The sequence below is a fragment of the Leptonotus elevatus genome, chromosome 12, assembly GCF_054856555.1.
Source record: "Leptonotus elevatus isolate MCC_2025b chromosome 12, RoL_Lele_1.0, whole genome shotgun sequence".
NCBI lineage: Eukaryota > Metazoa > Chordata > Actinopteri > Syngnathiformes > Syngnathidae > Leptonotus > Leptonotus elevatus.
In genome coordinates, this window is record NC_141250.1 from 348,755 (window position 1) to 366,621 (window position 17,867).

The 17,867-nt window shown below is 44.1% G+C and overlaps 1 pseudogene; it reads left to right on the forward strand.

Moving 5' to 3' along the window:
- The first annotated feature begins 3,804 nt into the window (after window positions 1–3,804).
- LOC147164218 (uncharacterized) overlaps window positions 3,805–17,867 on the forward strand; it is a 244,729-nt pseudogene continuing 230,666 nt past the window's right edge.

A 17,867-nucleotide genomic window follows, 5' to 3' on the forward strand; every position in this document is an offset into this window, starting at 1 on the left:
AGTGTACAATCAGGGGCTGAAAACGCGTTTAAAGCAATAAAAAGTTTATTTTGGCTCTCACACCTTAACTAAATGTTGTAGACTCAAACTTTTTGCTGTCATTAGTGTATGTTAGCAAAATGAAGATGATTCAAGCATTAATTTCATTGTGCTTTTGCTCATTTTGAAGATTTTGATATTTTCACCTGAAGTGTACAATCGGGCTGAAAATGCATTTAAAGCCATAAAAAGTTCATTTTGGCTCTCACACCTTAACTAAATGTTGTAGACTCGAACTTTTTGCTGTCATTAGTGTATGTTAGCAAAATGAAGATGATTCAAGCAATAATTTCATTGTGCTTTTGCTCATTTTGAAGATTTTGACATTTTCACCTGAAGTGTACAATCGGGCTGAAAATGCATTTAAAGCAATAAAAAGTTCATTTTGGCTCTCACACCTTAACTAAATGTTGTAGACTCAAACTTTTTGCTGTCATTAGTGTATGTTAGCAAAATGAAGATGATTCAAGCATTAATTTCATTGTGCTTTTGCTCATTTTGAAGATTTTGACATTTTCACCTGAAGTGTACAATCGGGCTGAAAATGCATTTAAAGCAATAAAAAGTTCATTTTGGCTCTCACACCTTAACTAAATGTTGTAGATTCAAACTTTTTGCTGTCATTAGTGTATTTTAGCAAAATGAAGATGATTCAAGCATTAATTTCATTGTGCTTTTGCTCATTTGGAAGATTTTGACATTTTCACCTGAAGTGTACAATTAGGGGCTGAAAACGCGTTTAAAGCAATAAAAAGTTCATTTTGGCTCTCACACCTAAACTAAATGTTGTGGACTCAAAGTTTTTGCTGTATTTAGTGAATTTTAGCATCCTGAAGATGATTACAGCATGAATTTTTTAGTGCGCATGCTCATTTTGAAGATTTTGACAGTTTCACCTGAAGTGTACAATCGTGCTGAAAAAACATTTAAAGCAATAAAAAGTTCATTTTGGCTCTCACACCTTAACTAAATGTTGAAGACTCAAACTTTTTGCTGTCATTAGTGTATTTTAGCAACTTGAAGATGATTCCAGCATTAATTTCATTGTGCTTTTGCTCATTTTGAAGATTTTGACAGTTTTACTTGAAGTGTAAAATCAGGGGCTGAAAACGCGTTTTAAGCAATAAAAAGTTAAACTTGGCTCTCACATCTAAACCAAACATTGTGTACTCAAAGTTTGCCCACCCAGGGCAGCGGCCATCTTGAAGAATTGATTAGTTTTTGTTTTTTTTCATTTTTGTTTTCTTTATTAACAAATAAAGCTTAAAGGTTCACAGAAACATTGAAACATACCACTGAGCGGTACAAAAACAAAACAGTGAAAACCAACAACATACACTCATGCAATGTGGTCAAAGTTAAAGGTCACCATGAGCCATAAAGCCTTTTAAGACTTACAAAATTGTAGTGAAGCACTATTGATTAGGTACGCCCAGGATTCTCACCCCCCGCCGCCTGCCCAGGGCCATCTTGGCCAACAATTTTTTTTTTCATATAACTTTATTAAACAATTTCAACAGAATACACAAACAAATTGTGAACACTACACACGTTATTTATACAGAAAAATAAATAAATAAATAAAAGCCAGGGGGGATATTTAAATAAGAACATTTTAAAAAGAGCATAAAGCCAAAGTTATCATTCTTGTTGACAGATCTCAATATAGTATTACAAAGGTTTCGAATGACTAACTTTTGATTTATGTAAGTGCAATTTTGCCAAAATGATTATAAAAGTTTATTAAAAAAATGTTTTTATTTTGTTCATTATCACTATTACAGAAACTAAACTGTATTTTTTTTCCAGAAAAGACAGAAATTAGGGTCAATATGATCAATAATAAAATGAGAAACATCTTTCCAGAATCTGTTGGTTTAAGGACAATACCAGAATAGGTGGACCAATGTTTCAGGTGACCTTTCACAGAATGAGCAATCAACGCAAATGTCCCTTACTTTATTTGTTAAAAGATATTTGTGAGACAGAGTAAACCATCAGCAAAACCAGACCAGTAAGAAACCACACATGGAGTTGTAGAAATATCTCTTTGAAACATAGAGCATAATTACAATTATTGTTTCTCACAGAAGTATTTAAACAAAATTTGCCTATGCCTTTGGGTCCAATTTAGGTAAAGAAACGTTTCTTCCTACCCCTCTCAACAGAAGCGAAATTCCTTAAGGAATAGCATCTATAACTGTAGCAAACTCCTTAGGAGTAACTGGAAGGTAACATTTGTTAAAAAATTCAAAAGTAAACCTTCATTATCGAGTAATTGGCTAACCAAAATTATGCTATTATTAAACCAATTTGGATATAATAAAGATCTAGATTCTTATGCAATATATGCCTTGACTAGGTACGCCCGGCATTGACCTGAAGGAAATTACCTGGAAGTAGCCTAAAATCAACAGGAAGTAATCTGATTTAAACAGGAAGTGATCCAGAAGTCCTCTGATTTCAACAGGAATTTTGTACTGTAGTATTCCACATTCATTCTGAATAGCAGATTCGACATTAGCACTTGATATTTGACATGAGCATAACCCCAGGATATACCCATTAGCCACTTCCTGGCTATTAGCATTAGCTTAGCATTCGCTTAGTATGCTAAGCTAACACATGTTATATGACATCAGCATGACCCCAGGATATACCCAATAGGGACATTAGCCACTTCATGGCTATTAGCATTAGCTTAGCATTTTAAGCTAACATGTGATATATGACATCAGCATGACCGCAGGATATACCTAGTAGGGGTCATTAGCCATTTACTGGCTATTAGCATTAGCTTAGCATGCTAAGCTTACATGTTATATAACATCAGCATGACCCCAAAATATACCCAGTAGGGGTCATTAGCCACTTCCTGGCTATTAGCATTAGCTTAGCATTAGCATTTTATGCTAAGCTAACACATATTATATGATATCAGCATGACCCCAGGATTTAATTTTGTTAATTTCATGTGTCGGACTGGACCGCAAGGGGGATTGAAGTGTATCTTCTGCCCAGATTTAGTCATGACTGTATAACATCCTCATTTCCTCAGTTGAGCTCTGTTCTGTGGCCGGATGTGTCCTTGAGTGTTATCGCGTATCTCTGTACGTCCGGCTTATCAGCTAACTTTGCTGAACTGTTTACTGGAAACTTTGTGGTACCGCCCTTCAAGATAGTATAAGAATGTTGTAAGTCCTCTGTAAACTTCGCACTTGTGAGCTGCTACAGCTATTGTCTATAACTCATTTGTGCCCGGAATATTCGGTAAAAATAAAAGCTTTAAAGGGAACTGTTCATCGTCTCCAGCCTGTATTCAGATAACCAACATTCTCACTACCCGAAATTAAACGAACACGCGGAGGAAAAAGCTTATCCTCCAACAATTGGTAACCCCGACGTGATTTCAGACTGAGGTGTTGGTCGACAGACAGAACATCTGGCGCCCAACAAATTGACAAGGTAAGAGGACATTTATCCTCCAAATTGATCTTCTGTCTGTTGGCTGAAATCGAGGTAGGAATTACGCCTTGAATTGGTATTCTAAAAATATAAATTGTGGCTGGATGAACAGTGAAATGTGCAATTGTAATTTTATTTTAGGAGAGGTTGTTTCGTTCTGTCAAGAATCCTAGAAACTAGAATTCCTCAAAATTGGAAGTGAAAAAAAATGAACAGGTTGTCTCCAAAAGGTAGAAAGGTAAGAGAGAATGCTAAGAAAGTTGTGGAAATGAAAGCGAGAGCAAGAATGATGGCGATGGGATGTGCGTTAAAGTTGTCCCGTTTGTCTGCCAAGGAAGAGAGTGTTGGTCTGGTACTGTCAACACCCAAAGTGCCCTCCGCGCTGCGGAATACGCAGCTAGAGGCCCTTTGAATGGGGAAGTGGAAAACAGGTCGTACATTGCTCAATTACAGAATCAAGTAGCAGAATTAAAGTGTCAAGTCCAGAATCTTTCAGGTGCCCACCCTGACTCCGTTCTGGACCGAACCAGAGGTCCTGAAGACCCCGAAGAATCTTCCGAAGGTCCAGCTTTTCCTCCTCATCGGCCTGTGACTCGTTCCCAAATCTTGCAGGCACCCATGTTAGCCAAAGATGACTCGTCCACTGGTAACTCTGCAATGTTTTACAAACCTTTCTCTCCCACTGATGTGAGTGTGTTGATGCAGAAACTTCCGCCTATGCAATCTGGGGGTGCCGATTGGCTTCAAGCAGTGCAGAGAGCAGTTACGGGACAAATGTTAACAGCAGGTGACATCCGTGTTCTTCTTACACAATCATGTCCGCTTTCACAGTTGAAGACAAAATTAATTTCACTCTCAATTGCTCTATTCCCCGTCACTTGATGCTTATTGGATTCAGTCTAACACATTTTTACCCACTTCCGTTTTGGAGCACCAGCTTCTGGATAGGCACCATGGACGTGAAACAACCAACAGCGATTTTGCTGGTTACCTTCTTGATTCCCTTCCCATCACTGTGGTCCATGGATCCCACTGATGTTGGTCTCTGCAACGTCTCACCTGTTGTGTTTCAGATGAAAGTAGGACAAATATATGTTCCCCAATACTCTGTAAAAGAGGCTGGGATGATTGGCATTTCGGAAACAATTGACGGCTTGCTCAAAGCAGGAGTGTTGTGTGAAATTCCCGGCTCTGATTATAACACGCCCATTTTACCCGTTGAGAAGAAAGACACTGGAAAGTTTCGCAAGGTCCATGACATGCGAGCGATTAATGCGGTCGTCTTAACTCCCACTTTGCCCGTCCCGAACCCTCACTCGGCATTGTCCCCAATTACATCCACCCACACTTATTTGACTTGCATTGACCTGGCTAATGCTTTCTTTTGCATTCCACTCCATCCTTCAATGAAGCAATTTTTTGCTTTCACTTGGAATGGTGTTTGCTACTCCTACAATCGCCTGCCTCAAGGCTTTGTCCTTTCACCTGGACTCTTCAACGACTGTCTTCGCCAGTTGCTGTCTCCACTTGAACTGCCCCCTGGTGTTCTCCTGGTGCAGTATGTGGATGACCTCTTGCTGGCAGCTCCATCTGAAATTTCTTGTCTTGAAGCCACCAGGTCTTTGCTTTCTAATTTGGCCTCTGTTGGAAGTGTTCCAAGTCCAAACTCCAGATTGCCTGATCACAGGTTTCCTTCCTCGGACGTCTGATCTCACGCCACGGAACAAGAATGTCTCCCACAAAGACGATATCCTCCATCACCCAAAAACAACAAATGTCAAAACCATGCTGGCCTTTCTTGGTCTTTGCAACTACTCCAGACATCATGTTCCAAACTTTGTTGAACTCACTCACCCACTCCGACAGATGGTCAATGAACAGGGTATGCGAAACCTTTCTAACACTCTTTGTTGGACCATGGAAGCAGACACTTCCTTCATCTCCTTGAAACAGCATCTTTCCACTGCTGCAGCTCTTGTGATTCCTGATTACAGTCGCATGTTCTAACTTGACGTGTCTGAAAAGCTCAGCAGTGTTTCTGCTGCCCTTTATCAGAAGGGGGAAGGAGGAAGTCGACAAGTTTGTCTGTATGCATCAACTCCATTGGAAAAATACGAGCAAAGACACCCAATTTGCGCTTCTTTCGCATCTGTTCTAGCCAGAGTGATTCAGAAAACATCTCACATTGTTCTCCATCACGCGCTGACTGTGCGAACATCACACAGTACAGTCCAGTACGTCACAAGTCAAGCTTTCACCATGACCGGAAGAAGACAGAGAAAAATTGAAGCAATTTTAACACATCCACATATTCTCTTTACTCATGAAGGAGTAAACATGGCTGAAGGTCTGCTCAAAGGAGAACCGCATTGTTGCATACAAAGAACTACGGAAGAAGACTCACTCCGCACTGAACTCTATGAGACACCTATTGACAACCCGGACTTGATCCTTTTCACAGATGGATGTTGCTTCAAAGGCATTGATGGCCTACAATCTGGACTTGCAGTAACCCAACCCACAGAAACAGGTTTTGAAGAAGTCCAAGCAGAAAGAATTTCAGGTTCTCAGTCAGCACAAAGAGCTGAAATTTTGGCATTGACAGCAGCTCTCAGATTGGCAGAAAACCAGTCAGTAAACATTTACACAGATTCGGCGTATGCACACATGACAGGTCATGTTGCATTAAAAGAATGGCAGCGAAACGATTTCCAAACTGCAACCGGTACACCCATTAAACATCAGGACGACATTCTCAAATGCGAAATGCTTTAATGCTCCCAACAGCGGTGGCAGTAATAAAATGCAAAGGTCACTCTCAAACTAATGATTTTGTATCGGCAGATCAAGCAGCAAAAAAGGTTGCGGGGTACCGACCTACACTCCAACTAACTGTAAGTGAGTCTGAATGTGACAATCCACAGGAGGTGACAGTAGAAACAGTTAAGTTGTGGCAGGAAAAAGCAAGTCCAGAAGAAAAGAGTGTGTGGAAGTCGAAAGGGGGTGTCAAAGATGAGGATGGCATATGGCGAAAAGAGGGTAAATGCATTCCATCTCAGAAACAATTGAACAATCAAATTTCTGAAGCCCATGGAACATGCCATGTAGGTGTGGAAGAAACACTGAGACGACTCCACTCCTGGTGGCATCCTTTCATGAGACAAAGGTGTTTGCAGTAGGTATAACAGTATACCTACAACAAAATCACCGCAGGGGGTACACGATCCGGACGTGGACGCCCCTGGACAGGTGATTTCAGTGGATTTCACTGACATGATTAAAACAGTGTCAGGTTACCGGTAGTCATAGTAGATTCCTTTTCAGGATGACCAGAGGCATATCCCTGCAAATCTGAAACAGCAAGCATAGTGATAAACTATTTGGTTAATCACTACATTCCAATGCATGGGTTTCCTAGAAAAATCAGATCAGACAATGGAACTCATTTCAAAAACAAACATCTCCAGGCTGTAGAAAAAATGTTAGGTTTGAAATATTATTTTGGGTCTGTATATCATCCACAATCGCAAGGATAGGTTGAGCACATGAAAAGGAACATCAAGGAAAAAAATAGCTAAGGCTTTAGCTTTATCCACGTTCAATTGGTTGCAAGCTCTTCCATTGGCATTAATGAACGTTCGAATGTCATTATATTCTTCTAAAGGTTGGACTCCATTCGAGTGTCACACTAACAGACCGTTTCCAGCACCCACAGCTCCATTGGCCATAAATTTCTCTCATTTGACAGAAAGACAACCAGACGCTCCCCTCGAAATGAAATTTGTGAATCTGTGTGGTTAAAAGTAATTAAACGAAAATGGTCTGGACCTAGGTGGACAGGTCCTTTCCAGGTCACTGAGCGGACAGCCACAGCAGTCCGTCTTGAAGGAAAGGGGGACACGTGGTTCCACATCTCGTCTACACGACCCGCCAGATCCGCCTCAGGCTCAGCGATCCCACCACCTGACGACGACCGGAAAACCACGTCTACTGGTCCAGTGTCAGCTGCCCCCTGTTGATGACATCATTCAACAAAGGTTGATTTCACGGTATACGGGCAGAATAACCCCGGTGAATCAGCCTGGGACCACGTAGTCTAAACCTAAGGTCCTGAAGAAGCCGACTGCGTCTTAATTCAACTCATCACTGTAGAGCGGGCACAAGACCCTCCTCCCGTCTCACCATGGCTTTCCCGCTCAGACTTGCAACAGCCTCTCTCCTGGTTTTGGTGTGTCTCTCCTGGTCGTCCAGCTCACCAACACGACGCTTTCGTCGATTCCTTCATGATCCTGCCCCGGCGGATATCTGGCACCCCATGGAAAGGGGACATCCCTTAACTATCAACATGTGGTACACATTTGCTTACTCCACTGCAAAAAAATTTAATGAATCAAATTGTTATGTATGCTCTTTAATGCCACATACTGCCAAACAACCTTCTCTCACTGCTAAAGGGATGTCTATAGAGGAAGCCAAATGTTTCGCATCCATGTCCCACTTAGGCTTCCAACACCATGGGATAGTTATTAATGGAACTGTTGCTCCTCCCTATCAACATGCTGTTGCTATTAAGAATGGAAGATGTAGTACGTTATTCTTTCTTGTGTTTCATTTCAACATGACAGGTCCACCATTGGCAGTGAAAGTGTTTTTTAACCACACTCATTATGTTCACGAACAATGTTATACCCAAGACATTGGCAATATTACTTTGCGCGCCTTAAATCTATGGTGTTACTTTTTATCTTGTGTTGCCTCGGATGCGTTATTCCTCTTTGGCGAGCTTCATTGTTGCGTGCTTTTGCTTCTTGTTCTACTGATAAGATGATGATGTCCAATCTTTCCACACAACCCTTTCTTAATGTTGCACCAGCTGTCTGCGACGATGACGCCGCTGGTACCTTTCTCTAATTTTGTTAATTTCATGTGTCGGACTCTTTCGAGTCCGAAAGGGGGATTGAAGTGTGTCTTCTGCCCAGATTTAGTCATGACTGTATAACATCCTCATTTCCTCAGTTGAGCTCTGTTCTGTGGCCGGATGTGTCCTTGAGTGTTATCGCGTAACTCTACACGTCCGGCTTATCAGTTAACTTTGTTGAACTGTTTACTGGAAACTTTGTGGTACCGCCCTTAAGAATGTTGTAAGTCCTCTGTAAACTTCGCACTTGTGAGCTGCTACAGCCATTGTCTGTAACTCATTTGTGCCCGGAATATTCGGTAAAAATAAAAGCTTTGAAGGAACTGTTCATCGTCTCCAGACTGTATTCAGATAACCAACATTCTCACTACCTGAAATTCAACGAACACGCGGAGGAAAAAGCTTATCCTCCAACACTGGCTATTAGCATTAGCAGTAGCATGCTAAGCGAATCAGACGCCTCCATCACCCTGTCCTCTGCATCCTCTGCTCTCACACCAACTACCTTCATGTCCTTTTTAACTACATCCATAAACCTCCTCTTTGGTCTTCCTTTAGACCTTCTGCCTGGCATTTGGAAACTCAGTATCCTTCTGCCAATATACTCACTATCTCTTCTCTGGACATGTCCAAATCAGTCTGGCCTCTCTGACTATCTCCAAAGCCTCTAACAAGTGCTGTCCCTCTGATTTACTCATTCCTGATTATATCCATCCTGGTCACTCCCAAAGAGAACCTCAGCATCTTCATCTCTGCTACCTCCAGCTCTCCCTCCTGTCTTTTCCTCAGTGGCACTGTCTCCAGACCAAACAACATTGCTGGTCTCACCACAGTTTTATAAACCTTTCCTTTCAATTTAGCTGAAACTCTTGTATCACACATCACACCTGACCCTTCCAGCCTGCCTGCACACGCTTCATCACTTATTTTCTACACCCTCCATTGCCCTGGATTGTTGACCCTAAATACTTAACCTCCTCCACCTTCTTGGTCTCTTCTCCCTGTAACCTCACTCTTCTACTTGGGTCCCTCCCATTCACACACAGATACTCCGTCTTGCTACAACTAACCTTCATTCCCCTCCTTTCCAGAGCAAACCTCCACACCTCTAGCTTCTCCTCCACCTGCTCTCACTACACATCACAATGCCATCTGCAAACATCATAGTCAATGGAGATTACTGTCTAACCTCATCTGTCATCCTGTCCATTACCATAGCAAACAAGAAGGGGCTCAGAGCTGATCCCTGATGTAGTCCCACCTCCACTTTGAACTCCTCCGTCACACCTACAGCACACCTCACCACTCTTTTATGGTCCTCATACATGTCCTGCACCACTTGAACATACTTATCTGCTACTCCACACTTCCTCATACAAAACCACAGTTCCTCTCTGGACATCGTAAGCTTTCTCCAGATCTACAAAGACACAATGCAGCTCCTTCTGACCTTTTCTGTACTTGTACTGGTATTCTTTTTTGGCATTAAACCATACTGCTGCTCACAAATGTTCACCTCTGCCCTCAGTCTAGCTTCAACTACTCTTTCCCATAGTTTCATTGTGTGGCTCATTAGCTTTATTCCTCTGTAGTTGCCACAACTCTGCACGTCTCCCTTGTTCTTAAAAATGGGCACCAGCACACTTCTTCTCCATTCCTCAGGCATCTTCAGAAATTACTGCTACCTCTCCTAGACACTTTCATACCTCCACAGGTATATCTTCAATGCCCTTCTCACTTTGTCCTTACTAATCTTTGCTGCTTCCTGGTCCACAACAGTCACTCCTACCTCCACTGTAGGTCACCCTATGTTCCTGCCTCTTCTGGAAGAAAGTATTCACCACAGCCATTTCCATTCTGTCCTTCTGCGTTCCTCTCCTGGATACCAAACTTGCCCATCACCACCAAACTTGCCCATCCCCTCCTCATCACCTCATTGAAGTCTGCACCAATGACAACTCTCTCACTTCTAGGGATGCTCTGCATCATTTCATCAAGGTCCAACCAAAAGTTTTCCTTCTCCTCCAGCTCACATCCTACGTGTGACGCATACCCACTAACAACATTGATCATTACACTTTAGATTCTTAGTTTCAGGCTCATCACTCTATCTGACACTCTTTTTACCTCCAGGATGTTCCTAACAAACGCGTCCTTCACAATAACTCCTACTCCATTTCTCTTCCTATTTACGCCATGATAGAATAACTTGAACCCTCCTCCTAAACTTCTAGCTTTGCTCCCTTTCCACCTGGTCTCCTGAACACACAATATGTCCACCTTCCTCCTCTGCATCATGTCAACCAACTCTCTATCTTTTCCTGTCATAGTTTCAATATTCAAAGTCCCTACTCAGTCCTAGACTCTTGGTGTTCCTTTTCTCTTTCCTCCTACGAACACACCTTCCTCCTCTCCTTCTTGGACCAACAGTAGTCCAGTTTCGACCGGCACCCTGTAGGTCAACAGCACCGATGGCGGTCGTTGTTAACCCGGGCCTTGACCGATCCGGTATAGAAGTCATATATTTGATTTGCATGTTTGATTTGGCCAAAGGTTGCCCTTCCTGACACAACCCTCTGTATTTATCTGGGCTTGGGACTGGCACAAGAAGACACTGGCTTGTGCCCCCTTGATATATGACATCAGCATGACCCTAGGATATACCCAGTAGCTACTTCCTGGCTAATAGCATTAGCTTAGCATTATCTTAGCATGCTAAGCTAACACGTGATATATTAGCATGATTTCAGTTGCCTTAGCATTATACATCCATCACCAACCCCCACACGACCCCGGGGTAGGGCTGGGGTTGGCGACGGACATCTTGGCCAATTGATTAGATACGCCCAGGATTCTACTACTACTATTACTACTACAAGTACTACTACTACTACTACAAGTTCTACTGATTCTACTACTACAAGTACAACTACTACAAGTACTACTACTTCTACTATAAGTACTACTACTTCTACTACAACTAACTACTACTTACAACTACAAGTACTATTGCTTCTACTACTACAATTACTTGCTACTGGTATAAGTACTACTACAAATACTACTACTAATTTTATTACTCCATGTAATACAAATACTACTACTTCTACTACAAATACTACTACTACTATTAATACTACTACAAGTACTTGCTGCTGCTACTACTACTACTACTAGTACTTGCTAGTACTACAGCTACTACTACAGCTATTACTACTATTACTACGACTACTACTACAAATACTACTGCTTCTACCACTACAAGTACTACTGCTTCTACTGTTACAAGTACTTGCTACTACTACATGTACTACTACTACAAGTATTACTACTACTGCTACTACAAGTAATGAGACACTAGGTACTGTATTAGCTACTGAGGAACTCGGGTCCCAGAAACAGGCACGAGCCTGAGACAGACGCAAAAGAGATGCGAAACGACCAAACAAGAAGCAAAACCCATCCTAAGGCTATAAGGCTAGTATCAAATCATGAGTAACTAGGGAAACAAAAACCTAAAAAGAGAAATTAAAGAAAAATAGAGAAAACGGGAAAAAGGCTTTTCGCTTTCTTAGATCCCAAAACCCGGCACTATACGGGCCATAATTATCTTAGAAAAGACAGGAAGATTGTCTCAGGCACGTGGAGGTCGAGGAAAATCTCCTCGCCTGGGGGTGCTTGTTTACGGGAAAAAGGAAAAAAATCTAAGTTTGGTTAGCGCAACACGGTGGTTGCTAGGTTCTAAGCTAACGCAGCTCCCTATAGAGTAACTAGCTTATCCCAAAAGTCATGCACTACCCGAGAATACCCGAGAAAGAAGGAAAAGGGAAGAAAAAAAATTCTGGGCATTATCGGCAGTGAAGGCAGGTGTAGGGGCTTAGATTGGGCTAGCCAGACTAAATAAAGTTTTAGAAAGAGTATTCCAACCGACTTTCAAAAGGCACTAAAAACGGGGAAGCTTTGAACTGATTTCACGCAGCATGTCATTCAGAAGTATCACAACACTTTAAGTGTATATAATCCTTGAATTACAGTTGCCAATCATTTCACGGTTTATCTAGTCTAATTCCACATATCGCTATCAGTGTTACGGGCTGGAATCGTACCCTTAATTGTTCCAGCAAGCGTCTGTAGCCAAATAGATTGTAAACCATAGTACGTTAACTTCTAGTTATTATTCGTTAGCAATCCTAGTTGTTCACTCCAGGCGATTCGGCAGATCCGGGTTGATTCACTACAGTGGTCATACCAAACATCAGGATTGTCATCAGCATCATTTTCTAGTAGCCAACAAAGCCTGCAAATTAACTTCGCTCATTGTGGTGTTAACTAGGGGTACATCAAGTTCATCTTTTGTCCAATGGGTGCAGCAGAGTATTGACCCCCGTTACGCACACCTAGTGCTTTTACTCATCACAGTGAGTTGGGTCCGTCGACGGTGTCAAGGTGTCAGTCGAGGGTCTCGCTTAGACCGCTGGATCGTGTCCGCCTGTGGCCCCCCTTTGTCAGTTTCGCGCATGCGCCGGTCTCGAGCGTCGTTTGGTTGCGAGTCCGGGCGTTTAAAACCGCAGTGACTTTTGATTTGATTTCGGTGGACCCACCTCAGTTGATTCCCCTGATGTCTTTTGTTCATCCAAATTTGGTAGTCAGCGGGTGACAGCTTGTCAACAGTTTTGTAGGGTCCTGCCCAACGGGGAAGACATTTTCAGGTGACGCCCCTCTGGGCTCGCGGTGTACTAGCATTCGGATGCACGAACAAATAGTACCACACTCGATCACCGATTTGAGACTGCGATGCTTTTCTGTCCTTCTACGCTTTCTTAAGTCGTCGTTGGGTGAACGTAAACATGGCCTGGAGGTGGGTCTGCAGGTCCTCCACGTACTGGGAGGCCGTGTACGCCGTAGCTAGGTTAAATTCTCCCAGCTGGTATGTCAGGTGCAGGGGAAGCGTAATTTGCCATCCGGTCATCATTTCAGAGGGGGACACCCCAATGGTGGCTCAAATCGTCAGAGTATCAGCAGGAGTCGGGTGTCCCAGTCCCAATGGTTAGAAGTCACAAAGTTTTTCAGCAAATTCACCACAGTGCGATTAGTCCGCTCTACCTGTCCTGATGACTGCGGGTGATGGCTAATGTGCAACCGGGCCTTGATTCCTAGCATTTGCCAAAGTTGTTGCATCACCTCAGCTGGTCTGAGTTGACCTGTGAGGGCAACCCAAAATAGGAGAACATGTGATTCATCAGCAGGCATGCGGTGGTGTGCGCCGTGTCGTTTGGAGCAGGCAGACGTTCTACCCACTTGGTGAACGCGCAAAAGACCAGGGATCCCACCCAGTTAATTTGGAGATCAGACCATGGGAAGTGTGACTCAGGTTTGCTGGCCAAAACTGGCAGCAAACCAGGCATCCTTTAATGTAGGTGGCCACGTCGTTATTTATGCGAGGCCAGTACACCATTTATTGTAGCACGGGGACGGTGGCCTTGAATCCGCAGTAGCCTGCATAAGGCGCGTCGTGGGGGTATGTTATAGCAAGAGCCCCCTTTGGCTCCGTGGAACCACCAACCGCAGACAGAAAACCTCTAACCAGGCGCACCCTTTGCAACATGGAGAGCAAGTCTTTCAAATCGCTGTCGTCACATAACGCGTCAGGCGAGACGGGGTTGTCAACAGGGTCGGTATGGTGTAGACTGATTTTGGACAGCGCTGGGTCGCCGGCTTGCTGGGTGACAAAATCGGAGGTCCGAACGGGCGGTACGCACACTACGGGTCCCGAAGTGGTCCGTGCGGGAGTTTCGTTGAGAAATGTTGAGAAATTATCTATTTTCAAGGCTAAATTAAAAACAAACCAATAATCAGCAGCAAAAAGCTCATTGATACTTTGAGGGGGTGGGGGTTATTTAGTTTTTCTTTCCCATGATATTATTTATCTCTCTTATGGCGTCCATTACAATTACAATATATGCCGATTGCCAGTTGTGTAAATTAGGTGATGACAGCCAATAGGTACTTTCCTTACTGGGGAGGTGGCAACACTTCTTTAATTAAATGTTTGTATGTGATATTTTAGAATTGGCCACCAGATGTCGCTGTGGAGAGGTGTTTTGAACATTCCAAAAGATCTATTCTTTTTCTGAAACAATTGTTCCAAATTATTTGATCATTTCAATGTTCCAAAATGTAGCTCGGTTATCAAACCCTGACATAAACAATGATCTCACACCGACTGGACAAAGACAACAGACTAAATACACCAACACTAATGAGAAACACCTGGGAAACACAATAGGGTGAGGGCACTGATTAGTCAAACAAACTGGGAAGGGGAAAGACACACAGATGGATGTAATCAGACATAACGAGACAGGGGAAACACACAGGAACACAGGACAAACACAACAAAGCCACCAAAATAAAACAAAACCCCAACTCCTACAAAACTGAAACACGACAAAAAGAGAGGTGAGCTTCGAAGAATAAAGCAGAATAAAAACAAAATTATTTTAACTTAAATTTGAAAATTCAATTAGAACTATTCACACAATATTGTGAACTTGAAGCTTATGTACATAAAAAATAAAACTTTTCGATTCTATTTCTGCTCATGTATCAATATAAAGACTCCAAATTGCTCTAAAGCCTAGTACATTGAACTTACGCCGCATCCTCAGACAGGTTCAATTGCATTATAGTTATTCGGACATGCATGCACTTATTTTCATACAACTATAGTCAGCGTTAGACCTGCCAATTGTGGTGTTCCCTGGTGGATACCAGTGGAGCTGCATTGGTCTGTGAGCACAGGACCATCAAGAGGTTGTACTGTTAGGTTGATGTCCTTCTACTTTCCTGTCTTGCCTTTGCCTCTCCATTAACCCTGTTGTCACTTTCATTTGCACCAAAGCAACTGAAATGGATTCACAATCACTTGCGCTTCCTAAATGGCCAGATTGATAATCCTAAAGTTTAACTCACTTGGTATCATACTGGGATGATTAAGTGTATTTTAGCAGTGTATTTTCTGTATGCAGAACTTTGGCCGCGTTACAGCAGGTGGAGATAAAGGGGAGCTTTAACGCATTGAACGGAGAGTCAGCGAGGTAAGCAAGATCTGACACCTGGCGTCCCTGGGTGGGCTACTATTGATCAAAGGGGATTAATTTTAGCCCACGGAAGAACCTGAGTAGGGTTTTGTAAAAGTTCTTCTTCCCGGAACTTTGCAAACTCGATTCATTGATAAATTTGGTAGTCGGATGAGCTTAAGTTTAACATAAGAATAGCTTCTGTGAGTAATAGTGTTTCCTGGAACAGAACTTTTGGGTACGAAGCCTAGGGTGGTGGAGTACAAAGAGCTAGTGTTGTTTTGTGTTATTATAGTGGAGACTAGCCCTTGTGTTTTTTAATAATCGGATGAGTGGTTGTTTGAACATGTTAGAGTGAGTGTACGTTTAAGTTACCGAGACCTACTGCTCTGGTCGGAGTAACAGCTTGTGGCAAGGCGAGCTTAGAATACGCCAGTATTGGGAGGAATGAGTCTAGGGGTTGCTGAGCTTCTTGAGCGGTAGTGTAGAAAGGACACTGGGTGTAGGAGTCCCATTACCGCTATGAAAGATACACATCACCACTGAGGACATCAACCGCAAAGATAGCTAGAGTAAGCACAGGTCTTTGGTAGTTGATTGTCTGTTGAGTAGAGAAGTGTCACCCCAGAAATGACACTGAGTAACCAAGAGTTATAGTACGTCCCTGACCCAAGCGCTACACGGGAGGCCTCAGAAGAAGTTAGCTCCGACCTACAACTTTAGTTAAGTCGTTGAGGCAGAGAGATGCCAATCGACGCCAGAGAGGCAGCAGGAACCTTCGGCCCCAGAGGAGCCGGAGGTGTCCGAGCCATTACCTCAAGGACAACATGCTGTACGAGTTCAACTCATACTTTATGGAAGGGGCATAGAAGAATGGCCCACAAGAAGAAAACAAGAGTTAGAAAAATGGAATCCATCCACAGAGGGTGAGATAAGCCATCCAGGAGGAAGGCATTTTCTACGCCGAGATCATCGGAAGACGGTGCACGCAAGCAGTCATAGTCAACTGCCCCAGGACGGAATACAGCAAACCAGGAGCAGAGGAATGGCTGTGGTGGTGGATAGATATATTGTAGGGACATAATGTGGTAATGTTAGTCAGCACGGGCCGTGACTGGGATCCGGTGGTAAAAATGTTAGCCACAATATCGAAGCCCCTCCGTGAGTCAACACCTTATCGTGGTGGAGGGGTTTGCGTGTCCCAATGAATCTGGGAGCTATGTTGTCCGGGGCTTCATGCCCCTGGTAGGGCCACCCATGGCAAACAGGTCCTAGGTGAGGGACCAGACAAAGCATGGCTCAAAGGACCCCAATGATGAATACAAACTTTGGATCTTCGTTTCCCTTGCCCGGACGCGGGTCACCGGGGCCCCCCTCTGGAGCTAGGCCTGGAGGTGGGGCTCGAAGGCGAGCGTCTGGTGGCCGGGCCTACACCCATGGGGCCCGGCCGGGCACAGCCCGAAAAGGCAACGTGGGTCCCCCTTCCCATGGGCTCACCACCGGTGGAAGGGGCCAAAGGGGTCGGGTGCGCAGTGAGTTGGGTGGCAGCCAAAGGCGGGGGCCTTGGCGGTCCGACCCTCGGCTACTGAAGCTAGTTCTGGGGACATGGAATGTCACCTCTCTGACAGGGAAGGAGCCCGAGCTGATGTGCGAGGCTGAGAAGTTCCGACTAGATATAGTCGGACTCACCTCCACACACGGCTTGGGTTCTGGTACCAATCTTCTCGAGAGGGGCTGGACCCTCTTCCACTCTGGAGTTGCCCACGGTGAGAGGCGCAGAGCAGGTGTGGGCATACTCATTGCCCCCCGGCTGGGCGCCTGTGCGTTGGGGTTTACCCCGGTGAACGAGAGGGTAGCCTCCCTCCGCCTACGGGTGGGGGGACGGGTCCTGACTGTTGTTTGTGCTTATGCACCGAACAACAGCTCAGAGTACCCACCCTTACTGGAGTCCTTGGAGGGTGTGCTGGAGAGCGCTCCCCCCGGGGACTCCCTCGTTCTGCTGGGGGACTTCAACGCTCACGTGGGTAATGACAGTGAGACCTGGAGGGGCGTGATTGGGAGGAACGGCCGCCCCGATCGAAACCCGAGCGGTGTTTTGTTGTTGGACTTCTGTGCTCGTCACGGACTGACCATAACGAACACCATGTTCAAGCACAAGGGTGTCCATATGTGCACTTGGCACCAGGACACCCAAGGCCGCAGTTCGATGATCGACTTTGTAGTCGTGTCATCGGATTTGCGGCCGTATGTGTTGGACACTCGGGTTAAGAGAGGGGCGGAGCTGTCAACTGATCACCACCTGGTGGTGTGTTGGCTCCGATGGCGGGGTAAGATGCTGGTCCGACCAGGCAGACCCAAACGTATTG